The 19,540-nt window shown below is 38.0% G+C and overlaps 1 protein-coding gene and 1 long non-coding RNA gene across 3 annotated transcripts in view; one reads left to right on the top strand and one right to left on the bottom strand.

Annotated features, from left to right (window-relative positions):
- Nucleotides 1–19,540, top strand: part of PCCA (propionyl-CoA carboxylase subunit alpha) — a 474,500-nt gene that overhangs the window by 14,806 nt on the left and 440,154 nt on the right. The gene's annotated exons all lie outside the window — the stretch shown is intronic.
- LOC122214520 lies at nt 10,399–18,749 on the bottom strand. Its single transcript, XR_006199926.1, has 3 exons — nt 18,708–18,749; nt 10,991–11,415; nt 10,399–10,673 (listed from the first exon to the last, which is right to left on the bottom strand). It is a non-coding gene; the product is annotated as an uncharacterized LOC122214520 (long non-coding RNA).

Raw genomic sequence — 19,540 nt, forward strand, 5'->3', positions numbered from 1 at the left:
AAGTAAGGAGGTCCATAACTTAATCATATTTGTAGAGTTTCTTTTTTATGTAAGGTAACATGTTCACAGGATCCTGGGATTAGGATGTCCACACCTTTAGAGGCCCTTTTTCTGTCTGCCACACCCTTTGACAAAATATTTCCACTTGTAGAAATCCATCTCGCAGATACATCTACATATATGAGGATATCATTGCTTCTAATAGCGAAAGATTGGAAACAACATGTCCTGTGATAGGAGTCTGGTTAAATAAACAATGGTACACCCACTAAGTCAATAGAATGTAACTATAAAAGAGAATGAGGACAATCTAAATGCCCCGATATAGAGAGATCTCAGATGTATTGAAAAGTGAAAAAGGCAAACAGCTGAAGACAGTATCTATTATGCTACCTTTTTTTAAAGGGTAAAATATGTTTTGCTTGTGTTGCATAAATGCTGGATAATGACATGGGGCTTGAACCCACGGACCAGGAGATCATGACCTGAACCGAAGTCGGACACTTAACTGACTGAGCCACTCAGGCGCCCTATCAATTAAACATTTTTATCTTTTGTTTTTTCCTAATTTTTTGTTTTGAGACCTTCCTTCCTTCCTTCTTTTCTTTCTTTCTTTTTCTTTCTCTCTCTCTCCATTCCTTTCTCTATCCCTCCCTTCCTTCCTTCTCTCTTAAGTAATCTCTACACCAAGTGTGGGGCTCAAACTCACAATCCTGAGATCAGGAGTTGCATTCTCTACTGGCTGAGCCAACCAGGTGCCCCTGTTTTGAGACTTTTCAAACATATTTACATGAGTAATTTGACATCATGAACTTTCGCCCCAGCATGCACCTGCTAAGAGTAAGGACATACTCCGTTATAAATGTACTACCATTATCACAACTTAGTTAACGTCTAATATCCAGTTCATATTCAGATTTATCCAGTTGTTTCAACAAATGCTCTTTATAGCTTAATAAAGATACAAAGTTTCGGGGCGCCTGGGTGGCTCAGTCGGTTAAGCGTCCGACTTCGGCTCAGGTCACGATCTCGCGGTCCGCGGGTTCGAGCCCTGCGTCGGGCTCTAGGCTGATGGCTCAGAGTCTGGAGCCTGCTTCAGATTCTGTGTTTCCCTCTCTCTCTGCCCCTTCCCCGTTCATGCTGTGTCTCTCTGTCTGAAAAATAAATAAACGTTAAAAAAAAATTAAAAAAAAAAGATACAGTTTCTACATTGTTATCTCTTTAGGCTTTTTTGGTCTAGAATAGTTCCTCACTTTTCATTTTCTTTTCATAACATTAATAGTAAATATTTTTGAAAGGTCCAGACTACTTTTCATTTAGTATGTCTAACATTCTGTGTTTGTTTCCTCATGACATCATTTAACCCGTTGTATCACTTCTTTTTTTTTTATGTTTATTTATTTATTTTGAGGGGGGGAGGGGCAGAGAGGGAGGGAGAGAGAATTATAAGTAGTCTCCATGCTCAGTGTGGAGCCCCATGTAGGGCTCAACCTCACTGCGAGAACATGACCTGAGCCAAAATCAAGAGTCAGTCGCCCAACTGACTGAGGCACTCAGGCGTCCCATCACTTCTCATTTGTATAAACTTGCTATAAATCTGGAGGTTTGATTAGACTCAGGTTAAGTACATAATGTCATTTTGTTCCGTTATTAGTGATGCTGCATTTGGTCACTTGGTTAAGGTGGTGATTGTCAGTTCTCTGTCTCATAAAGGTACCTTTTCTCCTTTGTAGTTAAAAGTAATCTATGGAGAGATCCCACTGTGGAAATATGCCTTCACCCAAAGAATAAACATACATTTAATTGTCTTATTTGGCTTGCCCTGATGTAGGGTTGATTCATTTTTATAGGCTCAAGATCAGAAGACACTTCCATTTAGAATAGTGGCTCTCAACGGGGGGCAATTTTGCCCCACAGGGAACATTTGGGGATGTCTAGAGACATTTTTGGTTGTCACAACTGAGAGGAGGTGCACGCTACTAGCATCTAGTGAGTAGAGGCCAGAGATGCTTTCTGTATCTTACATTGTACAGGAAAGCCCCCATAGCAAAGAATTATTTGGCCCAAAATGTCAGTAGTTCTGTTGAGAAACCTTGACTGACCTAGATGTAGAATTAAGCTTCTTTCTCACACACAGTTCATTTCGGAGACACTAGTAAAATTTTAGAGCCTATCTTCAGTGGTGGTAGAAACCAAGCAGATGCTAGAGTCCATCATAATTTTACCATATTTCAAAAGCAGGCAGATTTTTACTTCCCACCTGTGGTGTCTTTCCTTTTCCTTTTCTTTTTATAGGTATATTTTCAAGAAAGATTTAAATTCCTTTTCTCTACTTTTTTTTTAAAAAAGATTTTATTTATAAGTAATCTCTGCACCCAGTGTGGGGCCTGAACCCACAACCCCAACAGCGAGAGTCACATGTTCCATTAACTGGGCCAGCCAGGTGCCCTGCTTTTCTCTACTCTTAATAAATTAATAACATAAGGACAAAAAGATGAAAACTCTAGAATTGACACATTGAAGCATTTTTGTCTGTTTTTTTGTTTCCTAGAAGATTTTGTAATGTCATCTTAAAAGCCCCAGTACCAGGAAAGAAAAATAGAGAAAGAGAAATATTAAGTTAAGAATTCACTGTTACAAAAATGGCCCAGAAAGAGTAACCAGAGTTCAAGAAGGGTCAGGGGAGTGCAGAGGGCATTTCCACTCTCACACCTGTAAGTTATTAATGACCTTTGAAGTGATTGTTGATGGAAGCACTTGTACATTTGAGCTGCTTCATATGTATACTTAGTGTGTTCAGAGAACTGCCTAGCTTCTGGAGCCCTGAAATATCTTCAAGCTGCATCAGAGATCAAACGGCAAAATCCATGACTTGGGAATATCACGTAGCCATGTGACATATGGAAGGATCCAGAGGATGGGAACCAATGCCTACATAACTACTCTGTATATTTTTAACTCTGAGAGATTTAGCATTGTTTCCATACCTTTTAAAATAGCAATCTCAGAAAATAATGTCCCAAAGTTTCAAGATAAAGTAGTAAGAGGTAAAGTTTTTATACATTTATTTTGGGTTCCTATTCTTAAAAGGTTAGAACATAAGTGCCTTATTTTCATTCAAGTTGTCATTGGATAGCTTGTACAGCATTTGTTTGTTTTAGGTTTTGAACTCCTGGGACAAGGACATTGCCTTTCCCTATTAAGAGCTGAGTCAACAGTTTTGTTTGCACTTAACAAATAGGGAATCACCCAAGTCTGACTTCTCTTTCCTGTGCCATGGAGTGAGCACATGAATGCATCCAGCAGCTGTAGTTACATTTTTGGAGAAAGCAGCAAAGTACCTAAGTCTGTGCTTTTATTTTATTTTTTTCACTATTATTTCTTAAAATTCTTTTTCATGCTTTTTTACAACCTGCTTTCCAACTAGAATAACATAGCAACTGTTGGCATGACATGGTATTAAGAAATAATCCTAAAGAATTCAGTGGAAAATTATAGAACATGATTTACTTCCCAAGTATAATTTCTACTTCCTCTTATTAGGCAAGTGTTTCAGGCGACTAGTTGGATTAGAAAGTAAGAATTAAGGGGCACCTGGGTGGCTCAGTCGGTTGAGCATCTGACTTCGGCTCAGGTCATGATCTCACGGTTCGTGAGTTTGGGCCCCGCATCGGGCTATGTGCTGACAGCTCAGAGCCTGGAGCCTGCTTTCTATTCTGTATTTCCCTCTCTCTCTGCTCCTCCCCCCAACACGCTCTGTCTCTCTCTGCCTCTCAAAAATAAAGAAAACTAATTTAAGAAAATTAAAAAAAATTAAGAATTAAAAGTTAATCTAAATCCTTTGATCATTATTTACATATTTTTCTGTATTTGCTCAATTTCTACAAAATACACAAAATTGAAGAAGTAGATGACATAGTTTATGTAATGATTCTTTTATACTATTCTCTATAAATGGGAAGAGGAAATAAGGAAGGGGGGATAGGGGCACCAGCTGGCTCCATTGGCAGAGCATGTGACTTGATTTTGGGGTTGTGAGTTAGAGCCCCATGTTGAGCGTAGAGATTACTTAAAAAAATAAAATCTTGGGGCACTTGACTGGCTCAGTCGGTGGAGCATGTGACTCTTGATCTCAGAGTTGTGAATTCAAGACCCGCAGTGGTGTAGAGATTACTTAAAAATAAAATCTTAAAGTAAAAAAAAAACAAATGAAAGGGGGAATAGGAAGATGGTCAGAGTAATTATTCTAATATCTAGGGTATCATCTGTTGTCACTGTCAGTGCCATTTCTTTATCTTTGAAATTCTAATTATTCTCTATGAAAAAATTAATATACAGCAACACCAAAGTTAATAAGGATAGTACAAGAAAATAAATTATAGGCCTATCTCATTCATAAATCCTAAGTAAATCTAAGCACACTGAATCTATTGATGAATAAAAATGATGAAATACATCATGACCGAATTGGATTCATTCCAGAATTGCAAGTTAGCTTAATGTTTGAAAATTGATTTTATTCCAGTTTATATATAGTTTGTATATATATATATATATATATATATATATATATATATATATATAATGACCATATGATCATCTTAATAAATGCAGAAAAATAAAATGAGAACACTCTAAACAAGCTAGGAATATAAACGAACTCCCATAACCTGATAAGCCCACCTCCAAAAAATTCATGGCAAATATACCATTAACCCTTGAACAACATGGGGGTTTTCACCACACAGTTGAAATCCTGCATATAACTTTTGACTCCTTAAAAACTTAACTACTAATAGCTTACTGCTGACCAGGAGCCTTACCAATAATATAGTCGATTGACACATATTCTGTGTATTACATGTATTATATACTGTATTTTTATAATAAATAAACTAGAGAAAAGAAAATGTTATTAAGAAAGCCATAAGGAAGAAAGAATATATTTATAGTGCTGTACTATAAGAAAGCTGGATTAGGAATAAAAATCCGCATAAAAATGGACCCATATATTTCAAACCGGTGTTGTTCAAGGGTCAACTGTACTTAATTGTGAAATGTTAACATTTATTTTATATCAGGAAGAGTACAGAGATGCCCCAAACCATCATGTCTACTCAAATTGTTTCTTGAGGGTTAATCTCAAAGTAATGTGAAAAGAAAAAGAAGATATGAATTTGCAAAGAAAAAACTGACATTTTTATAGCTGATATGATTGTTGATGTAGAAAAGTTAAATAATCAACAGATGAACTATTACAATAAATAAGAATGTTTAGCAAGTTTGTTGGATACACAAGCACTATTAAAAACTCACTTACCTTAAGGGGCACCTGGGTGGCTCAGTCGGTCAAGCATCTGACTCTTGATCTCAGGTCAGGTCATGATCTAAAGGTTCATGGGACCGAGCCCTGTGTCAGGTTGCATGACCATGAAAAATCTGTTAGAAATATAATTTTTTCAAGGCTTTCTTTTTTTATTAAAAAGTTTTTAATGTTTGTTTATTTTTGAGTGAGAAAGAGAGACAGAGCATGAGTGGAGGAAGGACAGAGAGACACAGAGACACAGAATCTGAAGCAGGCTCCAGTTTCTGAGCTGTCAGCACAGAGCCCGACATGGGGCTTGAACTCATGAACTATGAGATCATGACCTAGGCTGAGATCCGACGCTTACTGACTGAGCCACCCATGTACCCCTTAAGGTTTTATTTTTAAGTAATCTCTGCACCCAACCTGGGGGTCAAACTCACAACCCTGAGATCAAGTCACATGCTCCACTGACTGAGCCAGCCAGGTGCCCCATTAGACATGTAGGTTTTTTTAGTTAAAAAAAATTTTTTTTAATGTTTATTTATTCTTGAGAGAGAGAGACAGAGTGAGTGGGGGAGGGGCAGAGAGAGGGAGACACAGAATCTGAAGCAGGCTCAGGCTCTGAGTTGTCAGCACAGAGCCCAACGCAGGGCTCAAACTCATGAACCGTGAGATAATGAGCTGAGCTGAAGTAAGGTGCTTAACTGACTAGCCACACAGGCACCACAGAAATATAGTTTTTTTTGATGTTTATTTATTTTTGAGAGAGAGAGAAAGAGAGTGAGTGCACAAGCGTGCATGTAACGGGGGTGGGGCAAAGAGAAAGGGGACAGAAGGTCCTAAGTGGGCTCCACATGCTGACAGCAAAGAACCTGATGTGGGGCTCAAACTTACGAACCGAGAGACATGACGTGAGCCGGTGTCAGATGCTCAACCAACTGAGCCACCTAGGCGCCCTGAAATACAGTTTTTAAAAATTCCATTCATTTGGGGCACTGGCTGGCTCAGTCGGTGGAGGATGTGACTCTTAATCTCAGGGTTGTGAGTTTGAGCACCATGTTGGGTGTAGAGATTACTTAAAAACAAAAATAAAATCTTAAAAAAATTCCATTTATTACAGTACCAAAAATTATGAAGTACTTTAGAAAAATGTAACAAAAAGTTTATTCAAGAGATCTTAGAAAATGCAGAGCCATTTTATGTACATGGGCAAGACTCAGTATGGTAAGAATACCAATTCTGCCCAAAGAGTCATTGGAATTCCAATGTCCCCCGCAGAATTTTTCTTTGAATTTAAGATGCTGAATCTTAAATTGATAGAATAATTGATATGAAAGAGCAAAGCTCCAAGAATATCCAAGACACTTCTAGTGAAAAATGGTAAGGTTGCTATAAGATCTTAAAATTTACTTTATAGGTATGTAATTGAGAGTGTTGAACTGACACAGGAATAGAGAAATAGACCGGTGGAACAGAAGAATCAGACCCCCCACGTGTATGGACATATATGGACAGTAAAGACACTGCAGATCAGTGGATGGGAAAGATGGTTATTCAAAAAATGGTCCAACTACAATCCAATTAGAAGCAAAACAAAGTCAGTACCCTACCTCAAACCATAAACAAAAACTAATTCTCTGTAAATTAAAGATTTAAATATGAAGGAGATCAAGAGTCACATGGTCCTGGGACTGAGCCAGCCAGGTGCCCAAGGCTATATATATATATATATATATATATATATATATATATATATATATATATATATATATATATTTAAGATGTGAGAACACAGGAGCTGGGGAGAGGGGCAGAGGGGAGGAGAGAGAGAGAGAGAGAGAGAGAGAGAGAGGGAGAGAATATCTGCTTGATGTTTAGCATGGAGCCCAATGTGGGACTTGATCCCAAGACCCTGGGATCATGACCTGAGCCCAAATCAAGACTTGGATGTTCAACTGACTGAGCCATCCAGGCGCCCCAAAGGTAGTCTTATAAAAGTTTTGTCTTGATCTGGGGTGCCTGGGTGGCTCAGTCAGGTGAGCATCCAAGTCTTGATTTCAGCTCAGGTCATGATCTCATGCTTGTGAAACCCAGCCCTGCATCTGTTGGGATCTGCGCTGGGTGTGGGGTCTGCTTAAGATTCTCTCTCTCCCTCTGCCCCACCCCTGCTCATGCATATACTCTCTTTCTAAAACAAAACAAAACAAAAACCCCAATAAATTAAACACAAAAGGACAGTGTCTTTATCATCTCAGGATAAGAAAGGATTCTGTTAAAAACAACAACAACAAAAATACGAAGCCAAAAATGAAAGATTAATCAATTGGATTACATCAAAATGAAAAAGTTCTGTTTAAAAAGACATCAAAAAGAGTGAGAATATAAACTACAGACTGGAGAATATAATTGCAACATATTTAATTGAAAAAGGATTAACATTCAGAATGTATGAAAAAGTTTTACAGATCAATATGAAAAGGAAAACCCAAGAGAAAAAAAAGCAGAAGATATGAATAGGCATTTCATAAAAGAGAAAGACAAACAACCCATAAATACATGCAAAGAGATCAAGTTCAGTAGTATCGAGGGAAATGCAAATTAAACCATAATAAGATACCATCCATATTTACCAGAACAGAACGGTTTTAAAGTTGGATAGTACCAAATGTTGACAAAGGTTATGGGGTTGTGGAGCAGCCGTTTCTCTCATACGTAGCCGGTGGAAATGTAAATTGCAACAATCACCTTGAAAAACATTTTGGCATTGTGTAGTTGACGGTACCAGTTAGCAATAAAGTTGAACACTGGTGCGTACCACGAGTTCGGTTCCTAGGAATGTGTCCTAGAGAAGGCTCATGTATGTATTTATCAAGATACAAGTGCAGAAATGCTAACAGCAACAGTATTTAATAATGACAAAAACATAGGAGCCGCACAAATGTTTGTCAATAGTAGCTGGATAAATATATTGCAGTACTATAGTCATACACTGTCCTATTTTATGGCAAGAAAATTAATGAACATTAGCTATATTCATAGTATGAATGAATCAAAAAAAATGTAGTATTGAGGGGTGCCTGGGTGGCTTAGTTGGTAAGTGACCAGCTCTTGATTTTGGCTCAGGTCATGATCTCATGGTTCGTGAATTTGAGCCCTGCACTGGGCTCTGTGCCGACAGCACAAAGTCTGCCTGGGATTCTCTCTCTCTCCCTCTCTCTCTGCCTGTCCCCCTTCAATGAATAAACTTAAAAAAATTTTTTTTTAATGTAGTATTCAGCAAAAAAACAACAAAAAACAAAACAAAACAAAAAACAAGGCATAGAAAAAGTAAACATTCTATCATTCTCAGTCCGTTCAGGCTGCTGTAACAGAATCCCATAAACTGGGTGGCTTAAAAACAGTGGAAATTTATTGCTCACAGTTCTGGAGGCTGGAAGTCCAAGATCAGGGTGCCAGGATGATCAGGCGAAAGCTCTGTTTCAGGTTGCGTACTTCTTGTATCCTCACACAGCAGAAGGGTTTGGGGAGCTCTGTGAGGCCTCTTTTATAAGAGTACTAATCCCATTCATGAAGGCTCTATCCTCATGACCTAATCACCTCCCATATGCCCTCCTCCTAATGCCATCATGTTGGTGGTTAGGTTTCAACAAATGAATTTTGGGGGGACACAAACATTCATACCATAGCACATTCTATTTGTTTAAAATGTGAAAGACACATTTAAATTATATATCGTAAAGTTCTACATACATATATGAAAAAGACATGAAGAAGATTGAAAAATTACAAAAGTCAGGATGGTGATTGTCTAGGGTGGAGTCATGGGGGCATGATTGAGATCGTGCGGGCAGAGGCTTCTAAGATACTGATAGTGTTCTGTTTTATCAGCTATATCCTAGGTACACAGGTGTCCATGTAACTGTTTTTCAAACAGCGTGTTCACAATGTACACTTGCCCATTTGTGTGCTATTTTCTTTCTTTTTTTTTTTTTAATAAGTTAATGTTTACTTATTTATAAGCGAGCAGGGAAGGGACAGAGAGAGGGAGAGAGCAAGAATCCCAAGCAGCCTCTGTACTACCAGTGCAGAGCTGAATGTGGGGTTCAAACCCCAAACTGTGAGATCATGACCTGAGTTGAAGTCACACACTTAACTGAATGGGCCACCCAGGTGCCCCTTTGTGCTATTTTCATATAAAAATAATTAAAAAGAAGAGGTATTTGTTAAACAATCAGATATATGTCTCTTGGTCCCTGTTTTTAATTTTTATTTATTTTGAGAGAGAGAGAGAGGGAGAGAGAATCCCAAGTAGGTTCTGTGCTGTCAGTGAGGAGCCTGACTTGAGGCTCAATCCCACAAACAGTGAGATCATGACCTGAGCCAAAATCAAGAGTCTGAAACTTAACCGACTGAGCCACCCAGCTGCCCCTTGGTCCCTTTATCTTTAGCAAGGATATAAATGAGTCATGTTCTTGGAGATTTAAAAGACAGCAGATTATTACTCATTTATTTATGTATTTATTTACTTATTTATTTATATATATTTTTAATACTTTATTATTTAAGTTTATTTATTTAGAGAGAGACAAAGCTTGCAAGCAAGGGAAGGGCAGAAAGAGAGGGGGACAGAGGATCCCAAGTGAGCTCTTGTGCTGACAGCAGAGAGCCCGATGTCGGGATTGAACTCATGAATATGAGATCATGACCAGAGCCGAAGTCTTATGCCTAACCGACTGGGCCACCCAGGTGCCCCAACACTTCATTTTGAAGTAATCTGTACACCCAACGTGGGGCTGTCTCAAACTTACAACCCAGAGACCAGAGTCACACGCTCCACAGACTTAACCAGGCATCCCTTAGAGAAGATTTTAATATAAAAAGCCTAGTATTTACTTGGAAATAATTTCAAAGTCACAAAAAAGTTTCAAGAATGGGGCAAAAAGTACCTGTTTAGCTTCCATACAGCTTCACTTACTGTTAACATTTTATCTTACTTGCTTTTTTTGTTGGAGTTTTATCCTTCTTTCTCTCTTTATTTTTTTCTAAATTATTTAAGAATAAGCCGCATATGTTACACTTGTCTCCAGATACTTTATTGTATGTTTCCTAAGAAAAAGGACATTGTGTTATGTAACCACAGTACAGTTATCCGCTGCGGGAACTGTTAACCGTGAAACAGTTCCTTTGAAGAACTTAAGTTTACATTCCAGTCGGTCAGCTGAATGGCGTCCTTCCAGCTTTTGTTTTCCTCCTCTAGGTGTTGCAGTGTACCTGCTACATTCGGCTGTTCTCTGTAGTCTCTTTCATCTGGAACAGTTACGGAGCCTTTCTTTGTCTTTTAGAACAATGGCAGTTTTGTAGAATACTGAAAAAAAATTTTTTAAAGGAACAATTCTTATTTTTACTTTGTTTGCTATTTTCTCATGATTATATTCAGTTTATGACACCGGTCAAAATGGTACATAAATGATGTATTTTTCTCAGAGCATCGCATCTTGGGGTGCATAATATCTATCTGCCTGTTATTGACTATACTAATTTTGATACTTTGTCCAAGGTGTTGCAATGTCTCCACTATAATGGAGAGGAATTTTTTTAAAGGATTCCTTTGGAGACAGCTGTTGTTGGGTTTGAACCTTGCTCCCCTCCCAAAGAGAAGTAGATATGTGATTTCCTCCTCACCTCGAGTCAAAAGAGAGAGGCTTCAGCTTGCAAAGCCTAAAGTACGTCCTTTGAATTTATCAGGTCACCGTTTGCTGATGTCTGACTCCTTTTCGGGAAATCTAGAGATCAAGAGAAGAGCTGGCTTGCTGCTTGGAAGTAGAGCAGGGGAGAGTATCTAGTAAATTGGAATCAGCCTGTTCTTCCAGAGTTTGTTAGGCAATCAGCGCATGAGTGTTTCCCATGAACCAGATGTGAAAGAGAGCCTCCTTGGGGTCATCGCATAATCTGGCTCAAAGGCCACGTAAACAAGGAGAAGCTGGAGGAGTCCCATGGAATTCCTAGTGTTTGGGAGTATAGAGCGTATCCTTTCAGGTCGAGGGAACGGCAGCCGAGAGATCAACAGTGATTTGTAGGGGGCATCTCCTACAAACCCATGAAGAGCCCTGGAAGAGAAAGTTGGCTTTAAATATCTGCAAGCAGAGAAAACATGCAACCGTCCTATGAACTTACCTGTAAAAGTAAGAACATGTCTTTCCTCCTCTGGGTGGAGGGCAGTGGGTCAGAAAGGTAGAGTAGTAAAATCGCAGTAAGGAACAGTAGAAGCTTGGAGAGGGGAAAGAGGGCCCTGCTCCCCTCTGCCACTGACAGGAGTTAACCCACCGCAGAGCCCATCTGGAGGACAGGACAAGAGCTAGCATTAAATTAACTTTGAAGCTTTTGTTATTTTATGGGATCAAACATTTCTGTTTAAAATGGAATTGAGACTGTATTTATGATTTAAAGTAACTAACCTTTAATTATGTAAGAATGGTTTAAAAAGTATGTGACTGCTTTAGTCAGGGAAAAGCCATATCTGAGTGAATGGTATTTAGTTATTTGAAAAAATCTATTCATTTTTGAATAGGTAGTATATTACATGATTTAAATACAAATGGTATGGGGCGCCTGGGTGGCTCAGTCGGTTAAGCGTCCGACTTCGGCTCAGGTCACGATCTTGCGGTCCGCGAGTTCGAGCCCCGCGTCGGGCTCTGGGCTGATCGCTCGGAGCCTGGAGCCTGCTTCAGATTCTGTGTCTCCCTCTCTCTCTGCCCCTCCCCCGTTCATGTCTGTCTCTCTCTGTCTCAAAAGTAAATAAACGTTAAAAAAAAAAAAATTAAAAAAAAATACAAATGGTATGAAAAGTGTACACAGAGAAGTTTCACATCTGTCCTTATCTACCTAATTACCGTTGTCTTACAGGTAAACATTTTAATATGTTTACTGTTATGGTATTTGTTTATGAAAACGTAAGCAGATATGATGTTATGCCCCTATTTTACACAAAAGGTAGCATACCTTTCTCTTTTTTTTTAATTTTCATGTTTATTTTATTTTTGAGAGAGAGATAGAGAGAGACAAAGTATGAGCGGGGAGGGGCAGAGAGAGAGGGAGACACAGAATCCAAAGCAGGCTCCAGGCTCTGAGCTGTCAGCACAGAGCCTGGCGTGGGGCTTGAACCCACAGACTGGGAGATCATGACCTGAGCTGAAGTCAGACACTTAACTGAGTCACCCAGGAGCCCCAGGTAGCATACCTTCAAAACTTTTCTTTCTTTAAAAAAAAAAAACGTTGTAAAATAGAGGTGCCTGGCTGCATCAGTCAGTGGAGCATGTGACTCTTGATCTCAGAGTTGTGAGGTTAAGCCCCATGTTGGGTATAGAGATTACTTAAAATAAAATCTTAAAAAAAAATTGTGGTAAAATAAACATAAGATAAAATTTACCCTTTTATTTTTTTAATGTTTATTCATTTTTGAGAGAGAGAGAGAGAGATTGCACACGCATGCGTGCACACACTGGGGGAGGGGCAGAGAGTGGGGAACAGAGGATCCAAAAAGGGCTCTGCACTGTCAGTACAGAGCCTGATGTGGGGCTCAATCCCAGGAACCATGAGATCATGACCTGAGCCGAGACTCTGAATCTCAACTGACAGCCCCCCACCCCCAAGCGGCCCCCCACCCCCAGCTTTTTTTTTTTTTTACAGTGGCTTCACCATTTTACATTGTCACCAGCAGTGCTGGAAGATTTCAGTTTCTGTGTCCAATACTTGTTATTTTCTGTTTGTTTGTTTTTGATAATCAGTCATCCTAATGGTGTGAAATGTATCTCATTGTGGCTTTGATTTGCATTTCTCTAATGACTATTGATGTTAAGCATCTTTTCATGTCCCTATTGGGCATTTGTACATCTTTTTTTTTTTATTGTGGTAAAATATACATAACATTTTACCATTTTGACCATTTTCTTTCTTTCTTTTTTTTTAGGTAGGCTTCACACCCAGTGTAGAGTCCAACATGGGGCTTGAACTCATGGCCCTGAGTTCAAGACCTGAGCTGAGATATGAGTCACATTCTTGGGGTGCCTGAGTGGCTCAGTCGGTTAAGCAAACTTTGGCTTAGGTCATGATCTCACACTCTGTGAGTTCGAGCCCCGCGTCGGGCTCTGTGCTGACAGCTCAGAGCCTGGAGCCTGCTTCGGATTCTGTGTCTCCCTCTCTGTCTTTCTGCCCCTCCCCTGCTTGTGCTCTCTCTCTCTCTCTCTCTCTCAAAGATAAATAAACTTAAAAATAAAAAGTCTGTTGAGGAAGTGGAAAGAGCCAAAAATTTGGAGAAAATATGTATAAAACATTGATATAATGAAAGATTTCTATGATGAATATGTTAGTTCTGTTATGTATTCACTTATTTGACACTTTTATCATTACTAGCATCCTTCTTTATCTCCATTAGTATTTTTTGGCTTAAAATCTACTTGTTATGAGGGCACCTAGGTGGCTCAGTTGGTTAAGCATCTGACTTTGACTCGGGTCATGATCTTGAGGTTTGTGGGTTTGAGCCCTGCATCAGGGTCTGTGCTGACAATGTGGAGCCTGCTTGTGATTCATTCTCTGTCTCTCTCTGTCTCTGTCTCTGTCTCTCTCTGCCCCTCCCCCACACATGCTCTTTTTTTCTCTCTCTCAGAATAAATAAGTAAACTTAAAAAAAATAATCTACTTGTTAGGGCACCTGGGTGGCTCAGTCGGTTAAGCGTTCGACCTCGGCTCAGGTCATGATCTCATGGTTCATGAGTTCGAGCCCCACGTTGGACTCTGTGCTGACAGCTCAGAGCCTGGAGCCTGCTTTGGATTCTGTGTCTCCCTCTCTCTCTTCCCTTACCCTGCTTGCACTCTGTCTCTCTCAAAACTAAATAAATGTTTAAAAAATTAAAAAAAAAAATCTGCTTGTTATGTCTCAAAATAAAAAAGAGGAAAAAATGTGTACTTTTTTTTTCTTATCTGGCTGATCCATAACATGATCAGAAATCAATTTTGTCATCATAGAAAGACATGCTGTAAGAGTGAAGAAGAAAGAGTATACCTAGTTCTGTAGATAAAAGCTTATTGTATGTTGCCTAATATAACATCTAAGATATACTCAATTATATTTGTTCATGGATCCTCAGAAACAGAGAGGCTTAGCTTTTTAAAAACCTTTCAATGAATAGTTTATAAATCTTATTTTTAAACTATAAACTATTTCATATATATATGTGTGTGTATATATATATATATATATATATATTTTTTTTTTTTTTTTTTTTTAAGATACTATTTTTAAGTAATCTTTACTCCCAACATGGGGCTTGAAACCACAACCCTGGGATCAAGAGTTACAGTCTCCACCTACTGAGCCGACCAGGTGCCCCTTTTATATATTTTTATTTGATTTGAAAACAATTAAAGTCACTTTCATGATTTTAAAGAAACTCTACTTGTCAGTTATTAATATACTACTATACCAGCTTTACTCTAGCTAATGTTTGCATGCTTATCCTTTTTCATACTTTTACTTTCAGCGTTTATATGTTCTATAAACTGAGCAACATGTACATAGCATATGGCATATTTTTATCCAGTCTGAAACGTGTCTTTAAATTGGCCTATGCAGTCCTTTTACATATAACATAGTTACTATTATAATTGGGTTTAATATTGCTTGTCTGACTATTAGTTTTCTGTTGGTCTCTGTTTTTTTGTTCCTCTATTCCTGCTTTCTTGCCTTCCTTTATATTAACGAAATATTTATGTTAATCCATTTTTCTCCTCTATTCTCTTTTCATTCATGACTTTTTATAATTCTCTTAGTGGTCACACTAGAAATTACAATATACATCCTTGACTTATACTCTACTTAAGTTAGTACTTTGAAGAATACAAGAATCTTATCACAGTCAAGCTTCATTTACCACTTCCAGCTTTTTGTACTGTTATCATTTATTTTACATCTTCATACATTTTAAGCTCCACAAGATTTTATTGTTTTAAACAATCAAAACTTATTTATAGTTACTTGTATCATGAACCTTAACATAGTTAAAGTATATTTATGTTTCGAGAGAGATTGAGAGCGTGTGTGCGTGATCACGTGAGTGGGGGGGGGGAGGGCAAAGAGAGAGAGGGAGATTCCCAAGCTGGCTCTTGCTGTCAGTGCAGAGCCTGAAGCAGGTCTTGATCCCATGAACTGTGAGATCATGGCTGAGCTGAAATCAAGAGTGTGATGCTTAACTGACTGAGCCACCCAGGTGCCCCTGTAGTCTGTTTAAATTTAGCAATATGTTTTACATCTTTATCTGTTAGCAATTTTGTTCTTTCATCTGAGATTTTTCTTTCAGCCTGAAGAATTCTCTTCAGTGTTTCTTAAAAATCAATCTGCATATGATGTATTCCTTCAGATTTTGTTTTTTTGAAAACATTAAAAATTCTTCTGGGGGGCACTTGGGTGGCTCAGTCAGTTAAACATCTGACTCTTGATTTCAGCTCAGGTCATGATCTTACAGGTCATGAGTCCAAGCCCTACATCAGGCTGTGTGCTGACAGCATGGAGCCTGCTTGGGATTCTCTCTCCCCTTCTCTCTCTGCTCCTCCCCTGCTTACTCTCTCTCTCAAAATAAATAAATAAACATTAAAATAAAACAAAATGCACAGCTTAAAAAAATTTTCTTTTAATTCTGGTAAAGAACACACAACATTAAATTTCCCATTTCTACTGTATTCAAGTACACAGTTCAATAGTGTTAAGTATGTTCACGTTGTTATGTAATAGATCTCCAGAACTGAAACTGTATGCCCATTAAACAACTCCCCATTTCCCCCCACCTCCATCCTTCGTACAGTATTTGTCCTTTTTGTGACTGGCTTATTTCACTTAGAATAATGTCTCATGTTGGGGCACCTGGGTGGCTCAGTCGGTTGAGTGTCTGTCTGACTTACACTCAGGTCATGATCTCATGGTTTGTGAGTTTGAGCTCCACATCGGGCTCTGCTGACAGCTCAGAGCCTGGAGCCTGCTCTGCCTCTCCCCCGCTCATGCCCTGTCTGTCTCTCTCTCTCAAAAATAAATAAAACCTTAAAAAAGAAAGAATAATGTCCCATGTAGCTTGAGGCAGAATTTCCTTTTTAAGACTGAATAATATACCATGTGTATATATCACATTTTGTTTATATATCCATCCATTTGTGGACATTTGGGTTACTTCCACAGCTACTGTGTCAAATGCTGCTGTGAACATGTGTAAAAATATCTCTTTGAGACTCTTAAATATAGAGAACAAACTGAGAGTGGATGGGGAAGTGGGGGAGAGGGGAAAATGAGTGATGGGCATTGAGGAGGGCACTTGTTGGGATGAGCCCTGGGTGTTGTATGTAAGCCAATTTGACAATAAATTATATTCATTAAACAAAAACAAAATGTATTAAACATATCCATTCTTTAACCAAAACAAAATATCTTTTTGAGATTTTGCTTTCAGTTCTTTTGGGTATATATCAAGAAGTGGGGTTGCTGGGTCATATGGTGATTCTATTTTTAATTTTTTGAGGAACTGTCATACTGTTTTCCATAATGACTACACAATTTTACATTCCTACCAACAGCACACAAGGGTTCCAACTTCTCCTCATACTTGACAGTACTTATTTTCTGTGTTGTTTTGTTTTGTTTTGGTAATAACCATTCTAATGGCTGTGGGATTGTCTCATTAGTTTTAGTTTGCATTTCTCTAATGATTAGTGATACTGAACACCTCTTCATATGCGTGTTTGGTAATTTGAACATTATCTTTGGAGAAGACAAACTGTTAGAAAGAACTATTAGAAGTATTCAAGTTCTTTGCCCACTTTTGAATTGGGTTATTTTTTGTTTTTGTTGAGTTGTAGGAATTCTTTACATATTCTAGGTATTAACCCCTTATCGATATACAATTGGCAAATATTTTCTCCCATTCTATAGGTGCCTTTTCACTCTACTGATTGCATCCTTTGATGCACAGAAGTTTTTAAGTTTGACTTAGTCCAGTTTTTCTGGTTTTGCTTTTGATGTTGTGCCCTTTGTGTTGTAAACAAGATATCAGGTCAAATCCAGTGTCACAAATCATTTTTTGTATGTTTTTTTTCCTTAGGAGTATTATAGTTTTTTTTCCCCTAGGAGTTTTATAGTTTTGGATCTTGAATTTAGGTTTTTAGTCCATTTGAGTTGAAAACATCTTTATTTTGCCTTCGTTTTTGCTGATATAGAAGTCTGTTGTTTCTTTCAGCACTTTAAAAGTGTTACTTCATTGTCTTCTGACTTCCATAATTTTTTTTGAAAAGTTACCTTTCAAACTTATTGTTGCCCCTTTTAATCTTTCTAAGATTTTCCCCTTTATATTTGTTTTTCTTCAGTTTGACTATCATATACCTAGATGTGGTTTTCTCTGTATCTCATTTGAGATTCATAGAGCACCTTGAATGTGTGGTTTAATAACTTTCATCAGGGATGAAATTTGGGAAATTTTGTCTACTATTTCTTCACGTATTGCTTCTCTTCATTTTTTTCTCTCCTCTGCTTCTTTGACACCAATTACATGGATATTAAACCTTTCTATCATGTTCTTTAAATCTCTTATACTCTTTCTTGTGTTCTTTTTTACTCTCTGTGCTTTAATTTAATACACTGAAATGTTCTTTAATTGATTAATCATCTCCTCTGTTTTGTTTAATCTGATATCAAACCCATCAATTGAATTACTAAATTCAGGTATAATCACTTTCTGTTATAGAATTTCTAATTGGCTTTAAAAAATATATGCAGGTTCTTAGGAAACAACAGGTGTTGGTGAGGATGTGGAGGAAAGGAACTTTTGTGCACTGTTGAGAATGCAAACTGGTTCAGCCACTGTGGAAAACACTGTGGAAAAGTGTTCCTCAAAAAATGAAAAGCAGAACTACCTTATGATCCAGTAATCATACCACTGAATATTTACCCAAAGAATACAAGAACACTAATTCAAAAGGATATATGCACCCCTATGTTTATTGCAACATTATTTATAATACCCAAATTATGGAAACTGCCCAAGTGTCCACTGAAAGATAGATAAAGAAGATGTGATATATATACACAATGGAATATTATTCAGCCATAAAAAAGAATGAAGTCTCGCTATTTGCAACAATATGGATGGAGCTAGAGAGTATAATGCTAAGCAAATTAAGTCAGAGAAGACAAATAGCATATGATATTACTCATGTGGAATTTAAGAAACAAGCAAACAAACAAAGGGGGGAAAAAGAGACAACCCAAAAAATAGATACTTAACTATGAAGAACAAACTGGTGGTTACCAGAGGGGAGTTGAGTTGGGGGATGGGTGAAATAGGTGATGGGATAAGGGTACACTCACCAGGATGAACACCGAGGAATGTATAGAATTGTTGAATCACTGTATTAATATAACACTGGATGTTAACTGTATTGGAATTAAAATAAAAAACTTAATAAAAATATATGTAGATTCTTGCTCTTTGGTGAAATTCTTCATCTTTTCTTCTCCTGGATATAAATCATAGATGTTTTAGTCCTTGTTTGATTACATTCCAAAATCAAATTCACCGGGTAGCTCCTTTTTTCTATTACCTGGGTTTCTTCTCTTGTTTTTTGATAATTTGATCCTTTTCTTTTAGCATGTGTTGATGAATCAGGACATCGTGGATAACAAATTGTACTTATTCTACCTGACAGATAGAACAGCAGTATATCAGCTTGATTCTAATGTGCTTCCCCTCTCTAATTGTTCATAAACTTTAAGTCCTGCTTGTGTTTATTGCTTTGCAGTAGTTTCATATGGTTTGTCTTAGGTTGAATTCTTCCAGAGGTAGACCCTGAAGCAAGGATTTGGATAAAATGATTAATTAAGAAAGTGCTTCTTGGATAAACCATTAATGGAGTAGAAGAGGGGCGCTTGGGTGGCTCAATTGGTTAAACGTCTGACTTCAGCTTAGGTCATTATCTCACCATTCGCGAGTTCTTGCCCCACGTCGGGCCCTGTGCTGACAGCTCAGGGCCTGGTGCCTGCTTTGGATTCTGTGTCTCTCTGTCTCTCTGCCCCTCCCCTGCTCACACTCTGTCCCTCTCTCTCTCTCAAAAATAAATAAACATTAAGAAAATTTTTCTTAAAAATTTTTTAATGCTTATTTATTTTTGAGAGAGAGAGAGAGAATGAGCATTAAAACTGGG

This window comes from Panthera leo, chromosome A1 (assembly GCF_018350215.1).
Source record: "Panthera leo isolate Ple1 chromosome A1, P.leo_Ple1_pat1.1, whole genome shotgun sequence".
Taxonomy (NCBI): domain Eukaryota; kingdom Metazoa; phylum Chordata; class Mammalia; order Carnivora; family Felidae; genus Panthera; species Panthera leo.